Raw genomic sequence first — 14,649 nt, forward strand, 5'->3', positions numbered from 1 at the left:
CTTCTAGTGCGCTTACAAATTATGATCGGTTTTCGGGCTTGAAAACAATTTAAATTGGGGTAGCGAATGCAAGGTACATCCGCCTGTCGTTAAGTTTTGATTACTAGTCGTATAAGAATGGCAATAAAAGTTAGTTAATATGTCATTAGAATGATCTTAGTTATTAGTTAGAGTTTTTTTCTTTAAAAAAAAAAAAAGGGGGAAAGTAAAAGAATTTTCTTGGAAGAACAGTGCCACCCCTGGGTATCATGGACAGAAATAAGAAAACATAGATACAGTATATAGCAACAACAACGCCAGTGTTCCTGTAGATTCTCTCCACCATGAATTTGCTCACACGCCTCTTGCGGGTGAATGCTTTAGACACTTTTTTTACACGCGATGGTGCTTTTTCTTCATGGCATGGATGACAACATTTATCCTACAGCACAATTCGCAAGTTAACAACATACCGTGTCTAACAAATGTAATTCAGGATTGAGGGGTGTAACGATTTCACTAGCATGTGTCCCCCTCCACCCACTACCCCCTTCCACATACACACACAGGTAGAGAGCTAGAAATCTACTATCTAGGGAAAAGCTTGAGTGAAGAAAGTGTTAGTTGAGTAATGCATTAGCATCACTAGGGAAGAGATGTTTCATTACGAGCCTGCAACTAAAAAAACCAACAACAACGTAAGCAAACGTAATTTGCGCGATAAAGAACAATCAGCTCTGCTCGGAAATGACAGGTTTGTAACCTGGGATTTTTAGCTGTATTTCTATGAACTGAACCCTCAAAGGGCCTGCCCAAAAAGGTGGGTGGACTCACGCATCGATCAGTCCTGTAAAAATCTCTATTCATTACCTTTGCTTTATAAAGCGTAGTAAGTTGAAACCGATGTTTTGGGCACACGGTCATCCCTCCAACACACACTATACTTTATTTCATGCAAATCATTTTGCCATCTCCACCCGCAAATAGCAAAAGCTAGACAAGGCAGGCGGAGAGGAAAGGTTACAGCAGTCATAACAGATAATATAATAATTGTAAAGTAACTAAATAAACTATCTGGATAAATAAGAACTACTAAAAAAAATAAATAAAATAATAAAAAAAAAAAAACAAGCTAAAGTTACAAAATATATAGTCTTACAGAATGATATTACAATCAAATTTACTACTAACAGAACTATCAATTATATACATTGAGTCGAGGATGCAGAATTTGCCATTTTTTGTAGGAGAATGGGCACTTCAACATAATCGTCCTCTGCTTCCATTATCGAGAGCAAAAAGTCATGAAAATTTTTCTTATAAGCTCCTTTGGAGAGTTGACGAAATTTGTTAGGAATTGCGTTCCAAAGTTTAGCTCCAAACCTGGAAAAAGAATCTTGATTTAGATTCAGTCTTGAAGTTTGAACATAATAACTTCCAGACGAAGAAAACCTGGTCTCATGCCTGTGCTTTGAATTAGCTTTAGTGAAGAAATCACAGATGTTAGACGGAGCATTCATGCAGGAAACGTCAAACATTATAGAAGATACTTTTTCAGCATATAACATTTGTAGGGGTAGAATTTTCGAGGAAATAAATAAAGGCACAGCATGGGCTCTAGGTTCAGAAAAGTACATCAAACGAAGGGCTCGTTTTTGAAGCACGAGGATTTTTTTTAAATGGGTTTTGGCAGCTTGACCCCAAGCCGCCAAACCATATGTCAGATGAGGCAAGATCAATGATTGATAAATATTTAAAAGGGTTGTACGTGGGACGAAGTGCCTAAGACGGGCAACAACACCAACAGTTCTGCTTATTTTTAATGCAACATTATTTATTTGAAATTTCCAGCTTAAGTTGCTGTCCAATAGGACGCCGAGATATTTAACATGGTCTTCGCACTGAAGCGTGGTAGGAATTTGAGTACAGTTATCGATCATTTCAATGTTAATCGAGTAGTTCAACTTACGTTGATATGGACGAAAGATAACATAGTTTGACTTTTTAGCATTGAGCGTTAACTTATTTGCATTGAGCCAGTCAGACTTTGAGCAGTTCACTATTGACGGTTTTTTCAAGAGATAGAATGACAATTTCGCTGAAGAGTTGTGAATATCGTTAATATAGATTAAGAATAACAGAGGACCAAGCACAGACCCCTGTGGGACACCACATGAGATCATACATTCGTTAGATAAGTTAAAACCCACTTCAGTTACTTGTGAACGACCGAGAAGGTATGAGGCAAACCAAGCATTGATAATTCCTCTGATGCCATAATGATTAAGTTTTTGAAGCAAGATTAAATGGTCGACGGTATCAAAGGCCTTTTTTAAGTCTAAAAAGATCCCACAAGTGAAAAGTTTTTGGTCCATATTGTTTTGTATGACATTAACGATATCAATAATGGCATGTTGCGTGGAATGGTTTTCGCGGAAGCCATACTGTGACTTAAATAGAATATCTTTATTACCAAGATAGGATTTGAGGCGGTGGTACATTAATTTTTCAAATATCCGATTGAAAATAGACAGTAATAATATCGGACGATAATTACCAGGCTCAGTCTCATCTTCATTTTTGTACACAGGAACAACTTTCGCTTTTTTCAGTTTGGATGGAAAGATGCCCTTTTGCACAGATATGTTTATGATGATGGAGAGAGGGCCCGAGATAACGCATCTTGCGTCAGTTAAAATACGAATCGGACAAGAGTGGAGACCGTAGGTTTATTTTTAGGGATCAAAAGTATCTCACGCTCAATTTCCTCTGGCGTAACTGGATCAAAGAAGAAAGAGCTTGGATTATAATTGGGAGACAAGTATTCGGTAAAAAAGCGAGATGAACGAGGTACGCGTGAAGCTAGGTTTTTACCGACCGAAGAAAAGTAGTTATTGAAGATGTTAGAAATCTCAAGAGGATCATTAGTCATACTTTTATCATGTTTGTGTGTAAATGTATAGACAATGATCAGATGAAAGCTGACTAAACGGAGAATTTTTCTGGCTTTCTTCTTGAATTGCTATACTGCTTAATTCTCTTCAGTGTACACCATCTATACCAAGAATCAGCTTTGGGATAATTGATTTACCTCTTCTCCCACTTGCACTCTCCATACATGCCATCCAGTAGTACAGATCAACTGATAATGTTTGGAGCATGCTACAAATTCTGCAGATAGTTAAAAATAGAAACAAAACTGATTACTTTTAAGGATTTGTTGACAAATGGGAATTATTCTCACTTTGATAACCTGAGTATGGAATTTGATATAAGTTGGAAAATTGTAAAACATGTGCATACTCTAATTGTTGGAGTGTTGTGTCATGTCATGTTTAGTAACATAATGCTATGATTTCTGGAAATGGCTGATATATGACCTGTCTCAGTTTCCGACCAGGAATCCTTTAGCCTTTATTTGAATTTCTAGTACTAGGCAATGAAATTTGAACTTCAAGGTAATGTTGTCTTAATAACTACACTGTAGCCGTACAGGCACAAGATCCTAATTTTATAACAACAAACAGTAAGCAGCTAACCTTCGCACAGGATCAAAATTATCGCCCTGTTTTATGATAATTAGTGTAAACATTTTAAAATCTCTCTTTGCCTGGAAGCATATCTGCAAAAAAGCAAGCAAGAGAAGCGTTTAATTGAGGAAAATTTGGTTTTTTCAGAGAAATCTACTTTTCCAGTTCTTTAACAGAATTGAAATATGTTTGGAAGGAGAGTTTGATTTGAAATTTCTTTGTAATGATAATAGTCCTTGTTGCAAATGCTATTAAGAATGCAGAGGAAGGGGTTGGGGCTGGACAATTTATTTTTGGGTATTCTTTGGGGTGTTTTGATTGGGTAGGAGCTTAATGGAAACCTGTTGAAAGCCAAATCACTAAAATTTAAGTCCTATTTCTTCTTTTCCCTCCCTCAGTGAAAGGGAAATTGAAGCATTACTTAGAGCTTTGTGTAGTTTCACTCAAATACCTGGTATGCTTAGAGTAGGGAGCCCCTATAACCACATTAGTCGCAACTCTAACATGCACACTAGGTTTTTTAGCTATGGTGTAGCACTTTTCTGTAGCCACATGCAAAGGAAGTGGACAAAAATGTACATGTATGGAACCTTCCACACATATCTTTGCATTTTTCGCATATGTTTAGCACACTAGTTAGACACAGACTTCCATGTGTAGTGGAGCTATAACATTCAATACTAGCCTCTTCAAAGGTGAGATTTAAGAAGACAGGTAGGGAATCCAGCACAGCATAGTTTTGGTAAAGTTCCCTCTCACATAGAAGTACCTCCTCCACCCTGTCCAGTCTCCCTAATGCCACTAGGGAAGCAAATAACCAAAACAATTGAATTTGTTAAGTGGTACACATGAAAGAAAGACATTAAGCTTCAGTGGTCTTAAATTCCTTTATGAATACTTTGACTCAACTCTACAACTACAGTGTGCAAAGAAAGTTATGTATGATAGCCCAGGAACAATGGATTTTCTGATTAGGCTAGTGAATTCTTACTCTCACTTGCCCAATGGATAGACAGATTTTTTCAAGATTCGTTCAAATCACATCATTTTGGGGCAGTAAAAATCACTCGAGGGCCAGTACCATGCTAGTCATGGCTTGCCCTTCAGGGCAAGCAGTGAAGCCCACTCTCTTTACCATCTGAACTACCTGAAAAAGAATGAAGCCTGGCAAACTACTGTAAAACCTGTGTTGAAGCATGCATCCTGTGTATCCAATCTACCTTTTCAATTAATGGTACCTTTTCCGAGGTTTTGACGAACAGCTCCCACTGGGCTTAAGTCTTCTCGAAGGACACCAACTACATTTAAATGTTTTCCCATTAGAACATTGAATTTGAGCATTGATGTATTGTACTGTAAATAATTGTCACCATAAAGCCAGTGCATCAATCAATGATAGTAAAGATGATATACCAATAAAAATTAAAATATTTATACTAATCCACAAATAAAGTCTGGTTAATATGGCGCACATATATAATGATGGTACAATTTATCTCCAATCATAATCTTCGCAATTAATCTTAACCAATCAATGGCAAGATATCACAGTTTTTACCTGTTTGAAGGGCATCTGTTCTGACTGAAAGAATACGTGGGAAGAATGTTAAAATTGTAAATTTTCTTTGAACGTAAAGAATTAAAAACAAATAATGACAACAACCCAGACGAGTGGGTTGTTGTATCAACTGGTAATACCTTGGGGTTGATCATCTGCAAGCCATAACATTTCAGGTAAATCATTATCTGTTGAAATGTATGAACATCAGCACAAATGAAAATTGCAATGGACAGTTTAACAAGGAAACAACCTCAACCATTACAGGTTGTTTAGTTTGATGTGATGTTTCGGTAAGGGATGTTTAAACAAGTTCTTGTTATCAGACCATGAGCATAATAGGTTTCATAAATCATTCATGACCTGGAATATGTTAGACAATTAAATTTAAGAAGCTGCAGCCTCAAAATGTTTACACCCACTTACCAACATGCATGGATTGCTGCAGTTGGTCATAATCTCTCATGATAATAAACATAAATATTGTTAAGGTGTATGCTGGATATCACTAATTAAAGAACTGCAATTCAAATCAATTGTGCTTGTATTTCTTCAGTACTGTTATTTTTTTTGTCCTTTGTAGTGTGTGTATGGAAAAAATATTCCTTACCTCCAATTTCTGAAGTGGATGATGTGGTGTTGGGGTGAGCCAATGGAGGAGCAAAGATGGGTCGGGATGAATGAGGAGCGGGGTTACGTTGGGCTAGTGGAGGATCGGGGTTAGGTTGGGTAAGTGGAATAGTGGGGTTGGGTTGGGCTAGTGGAGGGGTGTGGTTAGTTTGGGCTGGTGGATGGGTGGGGTTATGTTGGGCTGGCGGAGGAGTTGGGTTCGTTGGGGCTAGTGGAGGATTAGAGTTAGGTTGGGAAAGTGGAATGGTAGGGTTAGGTTGGGCTAGTGGAGGAGTGAGGCTACTTTGGGCCAGTGGAAGGGTGGAGTCAGGTTGGGCTAGTTGGGCTAGTGGAGGGGTGGGGTTAGTTTGGGCTAGTGAAGGAATGGGGTTAGGTTGGGTCGATGAAGGTACTGGAGTTGATACTGTGGATGTCGAGGTATGTGAGGCTGAAATCAAGAATGAGATTCTTGTCACGAGGGATCAATCACATATTGCAACTGAGGGACATTTTTCTTGACATAGTTGTGAATTTCTGACTCATTGCCTTCAACATGGTCGTTGATTGCTTCGATAGTTTACCTAAATAGGAACATGTTTTCTTTGAAAGTTTTAATTTTTTTAGACAATGAGAGAGTTTAGAACAGTGCACAAATGTAACTTGCTAAAAATTCACAGCAGCAAGAAAACATCTGTACTGGTTTGCCAAGGGGCGTTTGTCTATTGGTAACCAGTGAAATATTTTGAGAGTTGGGATATAAAATGTAGATGGGTTTCAAACTCTATAAGTTGCCAATTTCGAGGACAGATGTCAACAGTAAGGAACTATAACATGTGATGAAAAAAATTTTTGGAAATGGGGGAGAGACAGCTTCCATGGCATGAAGTGGAGGACATGAGACCAAAAAGGTTCAGCGGAATGAAGAGGACTGAGAAAGAAAGACATCATGCTAATAGTTTTTTGTAATAAAAGTTAAGTCATTTACCTGGATTTGGAAGCCACAGGAAAATTTTCTTTTTCCTTGATCCTCCGAATAATTCCAGTAGCTTCACACCATCTTGGAGGCCAGTCGCAACCTACGACATGGCATGCCCTCTACAGTATGATGCGAATAACTCTAACCTAAAGTAAGGAAATATTAGGTATTAGTATCACCAATCATAACAATTCATTATATTGTAATTTTGAATTGATTTCCCTCATTTTACTGGAAATTTTCTTAAAACATGGCACTTGCAGAAATTGCATATAGGTGCATTTGTTAGAGAAAGGTAAAGACACTAGAACATGCTGTAATCATAGGGGCCAATATTCTTTAAAGACCAGTGTGAAATTTACATTTTATCTGGAAAGGTAACAAATGACTGGATAAATTTTTTTTTCCTCCTGGAAAAGTTTGGTTTTCACTCTTCCAAACTCTTCATCAAAGTTTATGATAACAGTATTAAAAAGCAAGTTAAGAATGACTGGTTATTTTCATTGATTGTGCAAGCATTGAAATAGCTGAGTAAGCGCGTCTACCTATTTAGCAGAGTACATCCAGCGTTCCAAGGTATCACAGAAGGAAAATTAGCGCATGAGCGGAAATAGCATACTCAAGTAATGACTTGGGTTACTTAATTTACTTTTAAAATTTTGATCATTAAGCGGAAAGGGAGCTTTTAAACGCCTGAACTGTTGACAAGATTAGTTTATTTGACGTTCGTTTTTCATTAAGAACGTGGTCAACACATTGAATTCGAAAAGAGTTTCTGCCAATTGTGCGGTAACGCTCCGAACTAGAGCTTTTGAGCGAAGTGTTAGGGAACCTTTTTATGGAGGACGTTATCTCCAAATTTCATGAAAATACATCGAAAGTCAGCCAAAAATGAAATCTTTAGAGTTTTTTTTTTTTTTTTTTTTAATTGCAACACGAAGAACACTACTTTACAAAACAAGACGAACACTACTTACAATACCACCTACAAGACGTTACTTATTCTACTTACTATATAATACTTCCTTAGACTGCAATTCTTACCCTACTTTTTACAGTTTTTTTTTTTTTTAATTTTTTTTTAAAATTTTTTTATCGCTTACACACCTATGTATCTATTATAATTCAAAATGGGTTTCCATTTAGCCTCTAGCATCTTCCTATCATTAAACTTAGCCGCAATGTGACATTCAGTTTCATATTTTCTTTTAACTAGTTCCTTATACGAGGGGAAAAAAGGAAGACTATTATTCCTACGGCAATTCCATAAATGTAGCTTACCTAAAACGATTAAGTAATTAAATAAAGAACGATTAGTATCTGTGACACCAATTAAAATAGTCTTTAACTCAAGTTTCCTTTGTTCTTTGGCTATAGCGATCCAATAAGATTCAAATTCTTCCCAAAATGCATGTGAGTGAACACAGTAAAAGAATAAGTGATCAATTGTTTCCGCACTAGTATTGCAAAAAGTGCAAAGATCGCTTTGTATTAAACCTATCTTAGCTAAGCGGGAATTTGTGAATAAAATGTAATTTAGTATTTTAAATTGAAAGCATTGCACATATGTCTCGCAGATACAGGACCTTATTAATGAGAAGGCCTTTTTTGTTTCCACATCATCAATAGAAAATTTAGATTTCAACTTTGTGAAGCCTCTGGACTCTGTCGCCTTACTGGATATTAGATAAGACTTTGTCTATTTCATCGAGAGATTTATCCTAGAAAGGCGAGCATCCTCGTAAGAGAATGATAGAAACATATGCAAAGTACAGCTTGTTACAAGTGGCTCGCGCCAGGCACCCATCGGGCAAATCATAACTAGTGTCCAGATCTCTCATCTAATGTTGCGTTGTGCTCTAGATATAAGCAAACCGTAGAAATCTCTAGACTTGCTAAGTGCTGTATCAAAGATTTTATCACCGATTTTAAATTGCAGTGATCTGACATGATCTTTCTTAATTTCGTGGCATCGAATTCTTAGATGACTTGGTACTGCGCAACGAACACCAGTCCAGGTCAGAAAGTTGGAATCTTTTAAACCATTACGTTTTGCAAGGTTAAAGGACTCTGTGTTACTCAAATCAAATTTTAAGTCGCTTAAAAGAATAATATTTGCGCTATTATAATTATAATAGAATAAAGGTTTGCCGTTTACTCTAATGTTATGATTGTTCCAGATGATTGTTTCACGTAGACTTACAAGATCAAATCTAGAACGAAAATCTGACCACCAGTGTAACATCTCCTTATAAAATATTGGGGAAATGTTATAGTCATTAATATTATAATCACAATGAAGAAAAAATTCTCCACCAAAAGGTTTTAGTAAATGTAATAGATACGCTTTCCAGGGATAAAAGTTATCGCTTAGAAATCTTCCAATCCATGAAAGTCGGAGTGACATAATTGACGTTGTAAAATCAGTTACCTTTAGGCCACCAAATTCAACATCATTTATTACTGCTGTCCTGGCAATTTTATCAGGACCCTTCCAAAGAAAATTATATATAATTGATTGAAGGGCCTTTATGAACTCCAAAGGAGAGGGAAGAATTGACGAGATGTATAAAACTTTAGGAAGTAGTAAACTCTTAATAATTGTAACTTTACCAAACAGAGAGAGGCCTCTCCAACTCCACAAGCGTATCTGAGATTTAATTCCTTTGAGCTTATCGTAGAAATTCTTTTGCACTGATTCTTCGTTATTGTAACTAAAGTGAACCCCTAAAGCTTTTACAGTTTTACGCCATTTCAATGCTAGAGGTGTTTCGATGTTATTACGGGAAAAGCCAATCCACATTGCTTCGGTTTTTGTATAATTCACCTTTAGGCCAGAACATTTTTGGAATTGATCAAGTAACTTAAAAAGGTATTGAGCAGATCTGATATCCGACACAAAAGCTGTTAAATCATCTGCATACTGTACCATTTTGAATTCTTTTTCATCTATTTTGATTCCATCTATTTCTGAACATGAGCGAATAGCGACTGCTAGTAGTTCCATAGCAATGATAAACAAGTAAGGAGAAAGGGGGTCTCCCTGCCTTACACCTCGATTTATTTCAAAGCTAGCTGAGAGCGTTCCATTGTTGATAATACAACTTGTTATGTTACTGTAAAAGGTTTCTATCCATCTTGTAAGACTGGATCCAAATCCAAAGACTTCTAAGCATTTGAACATAAAATTCCACTCCAGACTATCAAAAGCTTTCTCAAAATCTATAAAAAGTAGCAATCCAGGGATTTCATAAGTTTTCGTGTAATCCATTATATCTAGAATTGATCTTGCGGCCTCCCCTATGTAGCGACCTGAAACGTACCCAGTTTGATTGCTATGAATGATTTCGGGTAAAACTTTGACAATACGGGTCGCTATAACTTTGGACGCAATTTTGGCGTCGACGTTAGTCAAGGATATTGGCCTCCAATTTTCTAAGTAAGTCCTATCCTTGTCCTGTTTCTCAATAAGAGTAATCACTGCCTGTCTCTGAGATGGGGACATTTCCTTCATAAAAGCTTCATTAAATGAATTAATCAAAGTATCACTAAGTAATGGCCAAAAGGTGTTATAAAATTCAATGGGTAACCCGTCGTTGCCTGGCGTTTTTGCAGTTGGAAAAGTTTTGAGAACGTTCTGGCATTCTTCCGCAGTTATTCTACCCTCACATATTATTCTTGAATCATGTGAAATACTGGGTAAATTTGGACTATCGAAAAAAATCGATGATTCTGCATTATCTAGATTAATATTTCTACTACGATATAAGTTCTTATAAAATTTGCGTTGTGAATCCATAATCATAAAGGGGTCAGTAGAAATTACACCGCTAATGTGCAGCTTTCTTACATGCTTTTTAACATGGTTGCGTTTCTCGAGATTTAAAAAATATTTGCTATTCTTTTCACCGTGTTCGTGCCATTGAGCTCTTGCGCGCAGTATAATCCCTTCTACTTTGTCCTCGTACAGTGCTTCAAGATCCTGCTTAGATTTTTCTAGTGCCAGACGCGTATTGTTACAAGGATTTGTGTGAAACATTAGGACTGCCTCCTGATAACGTTTATTTAATTCCTCTTCTTGTTTCCGTCGAAAGAAGCTATTTGTTTGGAGAATATGATGGAGTTTGACCTTATATTAAACTTGATCCAATCCCACAAAAGTCTGGGATCATGTATATCTTTACCTGCATCCAGCCAGGTCGGTAAATTGTTTGTTATCATATGTTTATAATTTTCATTTGCCAATAGAGAAGTGTTTAGTTTCCAGAAGCCAGCTCCTCTTCCACTTGATTCGATTTCTTCAAGTTCTAAAAAAATAGCGGAATGGTCTGTTTTGATCGAGGGTATGATATCGACCTTAGTTACCAAATCATGTAATTTATCGGATATTAGCCAGTAATCTAGTCGGCAAAATATAAAAGGTGAACAACGCCCCCAGGTAAAGCTTTGCAATGTTGGGTTTTTTAGGCGCCAAATGTCGTGCAGACTGAATTCATTTTGCAATTCATCTATAGAGTTGATTACATATTTTCGAGGAATCGGTAAACCACCTTTTTTGTCAAGTGTGATGTCGAGAGGACAGTTAAAATCTCCACCTATAATAATGTTTTCTTCATTACCAAATTCGTCATTTCTTAATAATTTTGATAAATTACGGTAAAACTTGACAGCATCGGCGTCTTTGTTTGGGCCATATATGTTTGCAATTGTGTATATCTCATTGTTAATAGCAGCTTTTAGAACAATAAACCTGCCATCCGAACTTATTTCACGTTGTTGAATAATAATGTTCAAACTATTCTTTATGAGAATTGCAACACCTCTAGCATTTGTACTGCCGTGTGAAAATAAAATAGAAGCGCCCCACTCTTTTCGCCACTGATCCTGTCGTTCTGTTGTGGAATGAGTTTCTTGTAAAAATATTAAATCGGCTTTTTGCTTTCTACACCAGGAAAAAATTGCCCTACGTTTATGAAAGTTGCTTAGGCCTCTAACATTCAAGGGAAGAAATTTGATGCTTTCAGGCTTAGCTTTCGAATTATGCATTCTTAATGCAAGAATAATTAAGTGTTATCACATTTATAATAGGTGCTATTTGCTCGGAAAATGAATAGAATAGCAAAACAAATGTAAAAGTAGTAAGAGAATAATTTAAGTTTTGAACAAGAAGTACAACACAGACACTTAACAACAACACACAAAATATACAAACAAACGAAAGCGCACTTACCATCTCGGTTGCTGCACACTTTCGCCGAGATCTCCATGGCAAATGGTTGTATTATACTATGGTATTAAAAGTGACAAGCAGTTTTGCCTGCGCCGAAATTGTAAACAAAACTATAAATCATACAGTTCATTTAGCTATAAATACAATTACGCAGTATATAATGACAACAAAACAGCAACATAAGGATTACTCATGTCTGATTTTAAAGGACTTGAGACCTTCAGAATCGATTTCTTTATACAGTATCTGCGCGGGAACTGACCATGGGATGAACGCGAACTGGACTCCTCCTCTTTCTTTAAGTTCCTTTAAATGATCTTTCCGTAGTTTGGCTCTTTCACTTCGAACTGATTTTGACACGTCGTCGGATATGAATATCTGACTGAATTAACTAGAAAGAAAAAACTAATTTTTCGTGCCTGTGTCTGCTAAACTTTTCCAGAGCGGACGTTCTCCTTTTTCCGGTTTTCGTTGAGCACGCGGCACACCAAAGAGAAAGTGCAATTTTTTTTTAATCCAAAAGCTAAATAGGTCCTCCTGGTAAGTATGGCTCATTTCAAACAAATCAAATTCTGATGAATACCACACTAGCAATTTTACTTCGGTAAGCCCACATTTCTAAAAGAACGTTTCTTTCTTTCTGTCTTTCTTTCTTTGCAAAAACTATTGCCAAATTTTATTTTTCTGTCGACTCAAAGTTGGAGCAAGTAATAATTTCGATGTGGTTAAATAAAACTAACCATGGCCTTTGGTTTCTATAGCCAAAACAATGGAACAAAAACATGTTCACAACTCCTTCGAAAAGCATCTTGTCGATTTTTTTTTTTAATGTTATCTTTAAATATGTGGTAGAAAGGGAACGTCAAGGAAGGAGAGCATTTGTTAGACACTAAGTTAAACCTGTTTCAACAATAAAATGAATGTCCCATCTCTCTTTTAAATATTCTGGATTATTCTCATATTAACGGGGAAGGGGTTGAGGGGAAGAGAGGTTAAGACCCAAAAAAGTTGCGTCATCATCTGGTCACGAAGTTTCGTAATTTTCGGTAGTTTGGCAGCCACGAAGTAAGAAAGAATAGAAAACCCATTTATGGGGGATACACAAGTGTAAGAAAGCGTTCTTACCTAGTTCCTGTATTACAATGAGCTCGATAACGGTGTCATAAGAAAACTGATACCGAATAGTTAACATTTCAATTTTTACATTCGCCTACTTCCCGATATTTTTTATAGTCGCAGCGAACTCAAATGTTTGCTTAAGTCCGTTAATCCCAAACTTCATTAACCAGTCGCGTCTTTGAGCTTCTGTAATAAAGTGAAGATGCGCTCTCGGTCACTCCTCTGTGGAACAAGACTCGACCCACTCTAGCGATTGGACTCTTTAAAACTTCGTGAAAACCCCTTTTTTTTTTCGTATCAACCTATGAGATACTTTTAACATTTTAGAAGGATTTGAAAGCCTTAAACTTACAACTCCCATACCAATAGGACACTCACTCACTCATGCCCATTATGCCGTGTGGCACGCAGGGCGGCTACGAAGGATCGCCACGTGTGTCGGTTCCGGGCCAACTTCAGGATGGTACCCCAAGTGGGTAGGAAGAAGCATCTTATTCATTTCCTTTAAGATTGAGGTTTCCTTGGTATATTTTACTGTTGCGAGAAGAATATTGTGTTCATCGTGGTTCTCTAGTTGTTTTTGTGAAAGGGAGATGGGGAGGGGTAAGGGTTAGTATCCTCCTCCTTTGAATCTCAATTAAAATGCTTTTCTCTCGTCCACTTTTCCGCCTCTGGATTCATTTTTGTAGCGATTTACGGTTATCCGTGAAATAAGAGCAGTTAGTATTTGCAACTTATTCAGACCTTTATTGAAAAACACAACATACTTAAAACTTTACAAAAAGTTTCTATTCAAAGAAAAACCAATTTGGAGTTTAAGTGAAAAGTATCGTAAAAAAGTACAGCCAACCTCGTTGTTGGAATCCTAATTCTTCAAATATTTTGGGCGAATAATCAATTACTAAAAACCTGGAGTGAGCTATATGTGGCCGTAGATACCTACTGTTATTTTAAATTCCAAATCCTGGTCATTCGGGTGCTGTCCGAAGTCGACGTCCATACTGACAACACCCCCTTCGTCTACAAGCGTTGGACGGGGTGTTTCAACCACTTTCTGCACCCCCTCATCTTTAAGTAATGCAATTCTGAAAAAAAAAAATGAAGTAAGGAACTGTTGAATCAGTTCTGATTAATTTTTGAAATATTCCTCAACTTATTAAGCTTACCACAGCTAAAGTGCAACTGGCTCGTAACGCCATTTAGTTTGCTATCAATTATGAAAAAAAAAAAAAAAAAAAGAAAAGCCGCTATCGATAGCCAATCGCAAGAGAGAAAAGTACCGCTAACAGACAACATCGAATCTAGATCGTGAAACGGAGTCTTTTTTTGTCAGGAAATGGATGAGTTCTATTTTTTTACTTACATCAAATGTGGCCTAAGCCTTCACCAACATTAACCTGTCCCTACCTTAAACTGATCGTGAGTGGCATCGATGAGACCAGCTGCTCCAACATAAACTTCTGAGGAGTCGAATTTCTCGCCCAAATGAATCTCAACGTACTTCTTTCTACGTTGAAGAAGGGACTTGCGGCATCTTTGCCATCAGGCAGGTCGGACATTTTAACGGCCCAACGAAAACTCTTTCTTATTTTTAAAACTTTGTGTACTGTCTCATCAGCCTAAAAAAAGTCAGCAAGGTATAAGTCAG

At 37.0% G+C, this 14,649-nt stretch overlaps 1 long non-coding RNA gene across 1 annotated transcript; it reads right to left on the reverse strand.

The window, feature by feature from the left end:
• Positions 1-4,205: 4,205 nt before the first annotated feature.
• On the reverse strand, positions 4,206-5,340 carry LOC131798837 (uncharacterized). Its single transcript, XR_009341344.1, has 4 exons — positions 5,208-5,340; positions 5,068-5,091; positions 4,748-4,807; positions 4,206-4,310 (listed from the first exon to the last, which is right to left on the reverse strand). It is a non-coding gene; the product is annotated as an uncharacterized lncRNA (long non-coding RNA).
• Between the last annotated feature and the right edge of the window lie 9,309 nt (positions 5,341-14,649).

This window comes from Pocillopora verrucosa, chromosome 13, assembly GCF_036669915.1.
Source record: "Pocillopora verrucosa isolate sample1 chromosome 13, ASM3666991v2, whole genome shotgun sequence".
NCBI lineage: Eukaryota > Metazoa > Cnidaria > Anthozoa > Scleractinia > Pocilloporidae > Pocillopora > Pocillopora verrucosa.